Raw genomic sequence first — 10109 nt, 5'->3', positions numbered from 1 at the left:
GTTCAGAAGTTCAAGACAAGCCTGGTCAACATGGCGAGACCTCATCCCTACTAAAAATACAAAAAATTAGCCAGGTGTTGTGGCATGTGCCTATTTTCCCAGCTACTCCAGAGGCTGAGGTGGGAGGATCTCTTGAGCCCAGGAGGCAGAGGTTGCAGTGAGCTGAGAACATGCCACTGCACTCCAGTCTGGATGACAGGGGAGCTCTATCAAAAAAAAAAAAAAGAGAGAGAGAGAGAGTCCAGAGAGCTAGCTTGCCCCTCTCCACCATGTGAGGGTATTGTGGGAAGTTGGCAGTACACAACCCAGAAGAAGGTCCTCACCAGAAGCCAACCATGCTGTCAACCTTACCTTAGAACTGTGAAAAATACATTCATGTTGTTTATAAGCTACCCAGTCTATAGTACTTTGCTATAGCTTCCCAAACTGGCTAGGGTGTATAGAACATATGCCTTTCAGAGGGGAAAGTTTTATAATTAACTGGACATGATAGAATTCTCAGTGTATGTGAATCTTTTACATACATTAGAATACATATATCATAATTTTGTTTTGTTCTGCAATATAGTAAAGTTATTTTTCAGATAGAATATAAAATATACACAACTACGACCATTTTTACATAAGTGCTCAACAGAACCTTCACCCCATTATCACCCGGGTCCCAGAGTTAAGAGAAACAACTGTGTCTACTTAGCTGATGGTGATGTGTCAGCACCTTGGACAGCGATGCAGTAGCGATAAGCTGCATCTGCAGGCAGAGGAATTTAGACTTCTGTAAGGTAGTAGGTCTTTCACATAAAAGCAGTGGAATGGAATCTTTCAGTGAATTTCAAAGACTAATCTTTTTCCCAGGCTTCCCTTTCTTTGGATTCCCACCAAGGAAAGGAGAACTCCACGTGTGCTGACTGAGGATTTGGTGTACAGATGCATACATGTGAACATGCTAGTGTGTGTACACGTGCAACTGAAAGCTTTCAACAAATTGAAACAAATTCATTTTGCAAAGACTAAGGACCCTGGAGGGAGGAAATAGATTTTAAATTGGCACTTTTGCCCCCCCCCCCAAACACAGCCTTCCCTGAATACCAATGCATGGAAACAAATTGGCCGTGATGTTGAGCATCCTGAGATCAGACAATTCTCCCTGGTTTGAGGCCCCCAGCTTGCCTTTAGCTGAGGCCCAAGATGGAAAAGGACAAAAACAAAACAAAACAAAACTGCAGAGGTTAGGTGGCCTATTTTTTGTTTGTTTGTTTGTTTTTTTAGAGATGGAGTCTCACTTTGTCACCCAGGCTAGAGTGCAGTGATGAAATCTTGGTTCACTACAACCTTCGCCCCCTGGGTTCAAATGTTTCTCCTGCCTCAGCCTCCTGAGTAGCTGGGATTACAGGCGCCCCCCACCACGCCTGAATAATTTTCGTATTTTTAGTAGAGATGGAGTTTCACCATATTGGCCAGGCTGGTCTCGAACTCCTGACCTTGTGATCCACCCACCTTGACCTCCCAAAGTATTGGGATTACAGGCATGAGCCACCAGGCCCAACCTTTTTTCTTTTTTGTTTTGGTTTCTTAAGTCTCATTTGCAAACTTCTCGACCAGGCCTAGCTTGAGGTTGAGCCTAAAGAACATCTCAGGGCTGGAGCTGGAGTAGAATAGTATTCTTCCTTGAATTGTGTAAAATAAAAGGATTTGAGGCCAGGTGCAGTGGCTCACTCCTGTAATTCCAGCACTTTAGCAGGCTGAGGCAGGCAGATTACTTGAGCTCAGGAGGTCGAGACCAGCCTGGGCAACATGACAAAACCCTGTCTCTACAAAAAATACAAAAATTAGATGAACATGTTGGTGCACGCCTGTAGACCCAGCTAGTTGAGGGGCTGAGGCGGGAGGATAGCCTGAGCCCAGGAGGTGGAAGTTGCAGTGAGCCAAGATTGTGCCACTGCACTATAGCCTGGGTGACAAAGTGAGATCTTATATCAGAAAAAAATAAAAATGATTTGAAAGAGGAGTGTAAAGTGATTTACAAGCTACAAAAAGGCATCTGCAGCACATCTCCTTAAAACTTAGGGCGGGGTGGACAATTCTGTCACTGAGGGCATTACCAGTTCTGCTGTTGTTGAAGATATTAACACAACTATGATAGGACCACTTTCTGATAATAAACCCTCAGTGGATAATGCAGTCTTACTGTTTTAAGTCTTTAGCATGGCATTCACGGGCTATTGTTCCAGTCTTTGTCTCCAGGCTAGCCTCATACCCATCAGAAGGTTCTACTACTTTCCGCTAGAGCTTTGCCCCAATCAGACCTTATGGGCCTCCATGCCATAGTTCTTTCTTTTTTCTCTTTTTCTTTCTTTCTTTCTTTTTATTTATTTTTATTTTTTTATTTTTTTAGATAGAGTTTTGCTCTTGTTGCCCAGGCTGGAGTGCAATGGTGAGATCTTGGCTCACTGCAACCTGCGTCTCTTGGGTTCAAGCAATTCTCCTGCCTTAGCCTCTTGAGTATCTGGGATTACAGGTGCCCACCACCTTGCCCAACTAATTTTTTGTGTTTTTAGTAGAGATGGGGGTTTCACCATGTTGGCCAGGCTGGTCTTGAACTCCTGACCTCAGATGATCCACCCACCTCAGCCTCCCAAAGTGCTGTGATTACAGACATGAACCACCTTGCCTGGCCATAGTTCTTTCTCTTTGGCCCCTTTGACTGGCATGGTCTAAATACACCACACCTTTGTCTCTTCATAAGGGTTTTACTCATCTTTTAAGCCTTTTGTTTTCATATACTTTTACTAATCCTTCCACTAAATCAGGAGTTTTAAGGCACCAGTAATACATAGCTTTGCATATTGGTACTTTGTGCATTTGAGTTACACTAGCACTAGATTGTTAACTCTTCAAGAGCAGTAATTGTGAGTTATGTTGTATGTCTGTTGGGAAAGTTCTGTGTATCAAGCTCCATGTTCATACCAGTTGTCCAGTTAGACCTTCAACATAGACTGTGAAAGCTGAGAACTTCTTAGAAGTGAAGGAAAAAGACAGGACCTGAGTGGATTGCCACCAGTCACCCCCGTCTTTCCGCCTCTCTTGAATTCCTTTGTAGCAAAAAGAATGCAGCGTTGGCTTCCTCATTTAATCATTACTGTGGTTTTTGAGGCTCTTAAAATTAACTTTACCCTAATGCTTTTCTAAAATGCCACTTGACAACAGTGTACAGGTATTTTACATAACTACCGTATACTGGAGGTATCTTCAATAGAATGTAGTGATCAAAATCCAGATCATAATTATATCCCGTCAGTGTTTCCATTCTAAGCTCCTCTCCGGAAGGGTTTGTTACTCATTTTTAAATTTGTATCAGGCTCTAGCCTGACATGCAAGTTCTCAGTTCTGCTATAATGTAGGAATCCTTTTCTGCCTCAAAATGTATATTTTAATCACTACTGCAATTCCACATGGAATGCTGTGTTTTTTTGCCAGGGAAGCCAACCCAATCACCCACACCTTCTAGGGGCAACTTTGGTGGTCAAGGCTGTGGGACTGCTCAGGATCCCCTGTGAGGCATCCTGTGGGTTGGATGTCATCCTTGAACCCAAGTGACTCAAGGCCTCTCAGCAACGTGAGCCACATGTGTTTCTCACCCTGAGTCCTCATGGGTTTGTTTTTTGTTTTGTTTTGTTTTTGTTCATTTTTGGGTTTGTTTTGTATTCTTTTTCAAAACAGGGTCTCACTCTGTCACCCAGGCCAGAGTGCAGTGGAACTATCACAGCTCATTGCAGCCTTGACCTCCTGGACTCAAGCCTCCTCCCACCTCAGCCTCTTGAGTGTCTGGGACTACAGGCGCACACCACCATGCCTGGTTAATTTTTAATTTTTTTTTTTTTTTTTTTGTAGAGATGGGGGTCTCACAATGTTATCCGGGCTGGTCTCAAACTCCTGGGCTTAAGCAATCCTACCACCTCAGTCTCTCAAGTAGCTGGAACTACAGGTGCATGCCACTATGCTTGGCTAGTTTTTTCTTTTTCTGTTTTTTTTTTTTTTTTTGTAGACACAGGGGTCTCACTATGTTGCCCAGGCTGATCTCAAACTCCTGGGCCCAAGCAATCCTCCCACCTCGGCCTTCCAAAGTGCCAGGATTACAGGTGTAAGCCACCACGCCCAGCTGAATTCGCATGTTAAAGTGCTAAAGACAAGAGACCGCCAGACATTTCCTGGACAGGAGGCCTGAGCTCTTCTCTTTTGATACCCGCTGACCTGGGTTAGCAGTGGACCCTCAGGAAAACTGGATGCTCTCTGATCCTTACTCCAGGAGTCAGTCTTTTCTTTCCTCTAGGCTTTTTTTTCGATGGTGGGGGGCCTTTGAAGACCGAAGTTTATTATCCCTTCACTCCTCCTAATTCTGAGAACTTTGTCCCCAGCAGGGTCAGGGAGTAAGGAGGGAAGTGCTTGCTCCTCATAGGCCTAGTTTAGGGTCAAGGACATTTCCTGTACCTCATCTTCTCTTTTTCCCCAATCCCTATTCCCTTCTGGTATTCAATTTGTTTTTAGGTATCTCTAGGGGATTTTCACCTTCTTTATCTTTACGTTGACTTTCCTGGGATACCTCTGTGGTATCAGAGGGTAGAGAGAGGCAGGGATTGAAAGAATAGATGGGCCAGTTGCGGTGGCTCGGACCTGTAATCCCAGCACTGTGGGAGGTTGCGGCAACAGATTGCTTGAGCTCAGCAGCTCAAGGCCAGCCTGGGCAACATGGCGAAACCTTCTCTCTACAAAAAATACAAAAATTAGTCAGGGGTGGTGGCACGCACCTGTAGACTCAGCTACTAGGGAGGCTGAGGTGGAAGGATTGCTTGAGCCTAGGAGGTGGAGGCTGCAGTGAGCCATGAGCACCTCTCAGCACTACAGCCTGGGTGACAGAAGAAAAAAGGAAAGAAAGAAGAAAGAAAGGAAGGAAGAAAGGAAGAAAGGAAGGAAGAAAGAAAGAAACAAAGAAAGAAAGAAAGAAAAAGGAAGAGAAGGGAAGGGAAGGGAAGGAAGGAAGGAAAGAAGGAAGGAAGGAAGGAAAGAGAGAGAGATAAAGAAAGAAAAATAAAGAAGGAAAGAAAGAAGAGAAAGAAAGAAAGAGAAAGAGAGAGAGAGAGAAAGAAACAAAGAAAGAGGAAGGAAGGAAGGAAAAGATAAAGAGAGAAAGAGAGAAAGACGAAGGAAGAAAGGAAGGAAGGAAAGGGAAAGAATAGAGGGAAGGTAACATTGGCTCTATTGGCCGGGAGTGTTGGCTCCTGTCTGTAATCCCAGCACTTTGGAAGGCCGAGGCAGGCAGATCACTTGAGGTCAAGAGTTTAAGATCGGGTTGGCCAACATGGTGAAACCCCGTCTCTACTAAAAATACACAAACTAGCTGGGTGTGGTGGCAGGTGCCTGTAATCCCAACTACCCAGGAGGCTGAGGCAGGAAAATCGCTTGAATCGGGAGGCAGTGGCTGCAGTGAACTGAGATTGTACCACTATACTCCAGCCTGGGTGACAGAGGGAAACTCTGTCTCAAAAAAAAAAAAAAAAAAAGTTGGCTCTATTGATTCTTACAACACAAGCCTGCTGTGGGAATTTCTATATTTAGAGGCTTCTTGCTTTGGGAATTTTATTCAAAGACTAACTGTATAGCTAAGGCCAATTACTTACTTGCTTTGTTTCCTCAGATGTCATGGGAGGGGATTCATTATTCGGTGCACTCAACAAACATTTATTGAGTAAGCAAGATACAGACCCTTTCCTTATGCTGCTCACAAGCTAGCCATGGTAATAAACAATTGAACAAACATTGACAATACGAAAAAGGAAGGATAGGCCCAAAGGGAAATGTAACAGGGGCTCTGACTAGAAAAGGTTTAAAGGTGTTTTCCCAGAAGAAATATCATTTTAGCTAAGGCCTGAGGATGAGTGGAGATTACTTGGCAAGAAATGGGGGGAAAAAATTGAGGCTGAGAAAGTCTGTTCTGTGGGGTGTACTTAGTGAGTTGGGTATTCAGAGCAGTTTCTTTTTTAAATGCCCCCTTCTCTATTCAACAAAATTATTTGGCAACAATCATAAGATAAAAGAAAGAAAATAATGGCTAGAAAATATGAAAATAGTGAAAAATTTCTTTTATATAATATCATATATATATAATGATGCCTGTAAATTTTATTTATTTATTTATTTATAGAGACAGGGTTTTTTTTTTTTTTTTTTTTTTTTTTTTTTGAGACGGAGTCTCACTCTGTCGCCCAGGCTGGAGTGCAGTGGCCGGATCTCAGCTCACTGCAAGCTTCGCCTCCCGGGTTCACGCCATTCTCCTGCCTCAGCCTCCCGAGTAGCTGGGACTACAGGCGTCCGCCACATCGCCCGGCTAGTTTTTTATATTTTTTAGTAGAGACGGGGTTTCACCATGTTAGCCAGGATGGTCTCGATCTCCTGACCTCGTTATCCACCCGTCTCGGCCTCCCAAAGTGCTGGGATTACAGGCTTGAGCCACCGCACCCGGCCGAGACAGGGTTTTGCCATGTTGCCCAGGCTGGTCTCAAACTCCTGGACTCAAGCGATCCACCTGCTTTGGCCTCCCAAAGTGCTGGTATTATAAGCGTGAGCCACCGCACCTGGCCTGTAAAATTTAAATAAAGAAAATAAAATAGATACTATGACACAAAAAGGAAAAGAGTAATAAAACGATGTTTAAAATTTGTAATATATTTTTTGAAGGGGAAAAACTTGTACCTACATATCGTTCTGTAGCTGAATAATAATATTATAATTTCTGTTTTTGAGATTTAACTTCTGCAGATTTATCAATAACTGTATCAAAACTGGTTTTATTTGCATATTCCCATCCAACAATCAGTATAGCTAGATTTTTCAACCCATCTTCACTCATAGTTGATCAAAGAACGTTTTTATTGATTTTAATTTTGAAAAGTTTCTTTCGCATGAAGCAACAAAAATGCAAATAGGGTAGAGATTCATTAAAATTCCACTTCATGCCGGGTGCGGTGGCTCACGCCTGTAATCCCAGCACTTTGGGAGGCCGAGGCGGGCGGATCACGAGGTCAGGAGATCGAGATCACAGTGAAACCCCGTCTCTACTAAAAATACAAAAAATTAGCCGGGCGCGGTGGTGGGCGCCTGTAGTCCCAGCTACTCGGGAGGCTGAGCCAGGAGAATGGCGTGAACCCGGGAGGTGGAGCTTGCAGTGAGCCGAGATCACGCCACTGCACTCCAGCCTGGGCGACAGAACTAGACTCCATCTCAAAAAATAATAATAATAATAAAATAAAATAAAATAAAATTCCACTTCATGATAAATTCCACAAGGTGCAATACTTTTCATGTCTTTTCCCCTCTGACTCTAGACACTTCTGAACATTTCCATTTGGAGCTTTTGTGTTCAAAATTGTGTTTCTTAGACTTGACAATCACTGTGCTGTTATTGTTATTTCAAGTCTACTGGCAAGAGAGGTTGGTACTTCGTACATGTGGACAATTTCTCCTTCCACTAGAATATGTAGTAAGATACATATTTCCAGAAATATGTAGTATGCCGGGAGCTGAAGACTTGAGAGCAAGAATGATTCCAAATGGTTATAAACTTACTCTTGAGACAAATACATATAGCTGAGCTCATATACATGTGACTTGACTGTGTACTTGAGTGTTCCAAAGTACCTTTTTGTTTTTTTGGTTTTTGTTTTGTTTTGTTTTGTTTTGATAAGGACTCTCGCTCTGTCACCCAGGCTGGAGTGCAGTGGCCCGATCTCGGCTTACTGCAAGCTCTGCCTCCCAGGTTCACGCCATTCTCTTGCCTCAGCCTCCTGAGTAGCTGAGACTACAGGCGCGTGCCACCACGCCAGGCTAATTTTTTTGTATTTTTAGTAGAGACGGGGTTTCACAGTGTTAGCCAGGATGGTCTCGATCTCCTGACCTCGTGATCCTCCCGCCTCGGCCTCCCAAAGTGCTGGGATTACAGGCATGAGCCACCGTGCCCCGCCTCCAAAGTATCTTTTACAAAGACTGCAATGATAATTATTAAGAGGTAAGTAATAAAATTGGGCTAATTTGAAAGTTTTGTATATATATAAAATATATATATATAATTAAAATTAACAGTAATTGCAGCAATTGCTTAGTACTTAAGGCTTATAAAAGATCTGTTGTTTGTGTTTTATCAATTCCCTTCAGCCAAAAATGACAAAGGACACAAATTAGCTGGGCATGATGGTGCGCGCCTAAAGTTCCAGCTACGTGAGAGGCTGAGACTACAGGCACGCATCATCAGCTAATCTGTAATTGAACAAGTTGGGTTTATTATTTGTTGCATAGAGGGAGGACACATACCATGAGGACCCATGAGATGTCTCAGAAATAGGATATTAGAAAAAACCTATTTGGTTTGGATCTGGGCTTCGGTTGGGTAATTTGCAGGAGGGTCTAAGGAAGCAGGGGTTTACTCTGGATTGGGTGCCATTAGAAAGTGGATGCAATTCTATGATTTGACATTTTAATAAGTCTTATAGTGGGAGAGACTAGAGACCAAAGCTGTAATTGATAAAGAAGCTGAAGAGTGGGATATATGGTGCTCTGTGTGGCACAGTGACGATGTCTGAAGTGGATGTTCTGTGAAACAGTGCATCCCATTTCTGCCCTCACCCAGGCAGACTGCTCTCACCATTCCACTCTTGGTTCACCACTGCTGGTCTGTTTGAAAAATGGATTAAGAAAATGTGGCACATATACACCATGGAATTCTATGCAGCCACAAAAAAGGATGAGTTCATGTCCTTTGTAGGGACATGGATGCAGCTGGAAACCATCATTCTCAGCAAACTATCGCAAGAACAGAAAACCAAACACCACATGTTCTCACTCATAGGTGGGAATTGAACAATGAGAACACTTGGACACAGGAAGGGGAACATCACACATCGGGGCCTGTTGTGGGGTGGGGGGAGGGGGGAGGGATAGCATTAGGAGATATACCTAATGTAAATGAAGAGTTAATGGGTGCAGCACACCAACATGGCACACGTATACATATGTAACAAACCTGCACGTTGTGCACATGTACCCTAGAACTCAAAGTATAATAAAAAATAAAAAAAAATTTAAAAAAAGAAAAATGAATAGTTTCTTTTGTCGGATCAAGAGGTCAAGGAGATGGGGAAGTAGATGACAGAAATTGGTCATGAAGGGCCTAGTCTGTCAAATTAAGTCAATTAAACTACATCTAAAAATAATATGGAACCATCAGAAGGTTTGTGAAGATTATTAGATTAATATTTTAGAAAAATCCCTCTCTAAGGAAAATGGACTGGGGAGGAGGTTAAGACTAGAGGAGTCTTTTCTGCAATAATCCAGGCAGCCAGGTGTGGTGGCTCATGCCTGTAATCCCAGCACTTTGGGAGGCTGAGGTGGGCAGATCACCTGAGGTCAGGAGTTTGAGACCAGCCTGGCCAACATGGTGAAACCCCGTCTCTACTAAAAATACAAAAAAATGAGGTGGGCATCGTGGCACCTGTAATCCCCGCTACTCGGGAGGCTGAGACAGGAGAATTGCTTGAACACGGGAGATGGAGGTTACAGTGAGCCAAGATCACGCCACTGCACTCCAGCCTGGGCGACAGAGCGAGACTTCATCTCAAATCATCATCATCATCATCATCATCATCATCATCATCATCATCATCCAGGCAAGAGATAATGATGAGTTGAACTAAGATGCTGCAGAAATGAGGACAGATTTGAGAGCTGGATGATGGGTAGAATGAAAAAGCCTTAGTGGCTGGCAGTATATAGATTTGGGGGACCCAAGGATGACTCCAACCTGAGCAACAGGTGATTGGTGAGTCTGTTTTCCAAGCCCTGGAACACTGAAAGAAGACACGGTTTGGGCTGAGGTGGGAGAAATGATGAGTTCAATCTTGGACATAAGTTTAAAGTTCCCATGAAGCGTTTAAATAGAAGTAGGCAGTAGGTAACAGAGCCAGGATATCAGAAGCCATTTCCCAACTGGAGAAACATTAATTAATATGACAACTATTTTTTTTTTGCATTTACTATACTATATACCACCCACAGTCTTGATA

At 43.2% G+C, this 10109-nt stretch overlaps 1 long non-coding RNA gene across 1 annotated transcript in view; it reads right to left on the bottom strand.

The window, feature by feature from the left end:
- Window positions 1–5545: 5545 nt before the first annotated feature.
- Window positions 5546–10109, bottom strand: part of LOC126934139 (uncharacterized) — a 30448-nt gene continuing 25884 nt past the window's right edge. Inside the window, exon 4 of the long non-coding RNA XR_007718846.1 lies at window positions 5546–6634. This is a non-coding gene — a long non-coding RNA (uncharacterized LOC126934139). The remainder of the gene's footprint in view (window positions 6635–10109) is intronic.

This window comes from Macaca thibetana, chromosome 13 (assembly GCF_024542745.1).
Source record: "Macaca thibetana thibetana isolate TM-01 chromosome 13, ASM2454274v1, whole genome shotgun sequence".
Lineage (NCBI taxonomy): Eukaryota > Metazoa > Chordata > Mammalia > Primates > Cercopithecidae > Macaca > Macaca thibetana.
The sequence above is the reverse complement of the archived record's forward strand: the minus strand, read 5'-3'. Positions and strand labels throughout refer to the sequence as shown.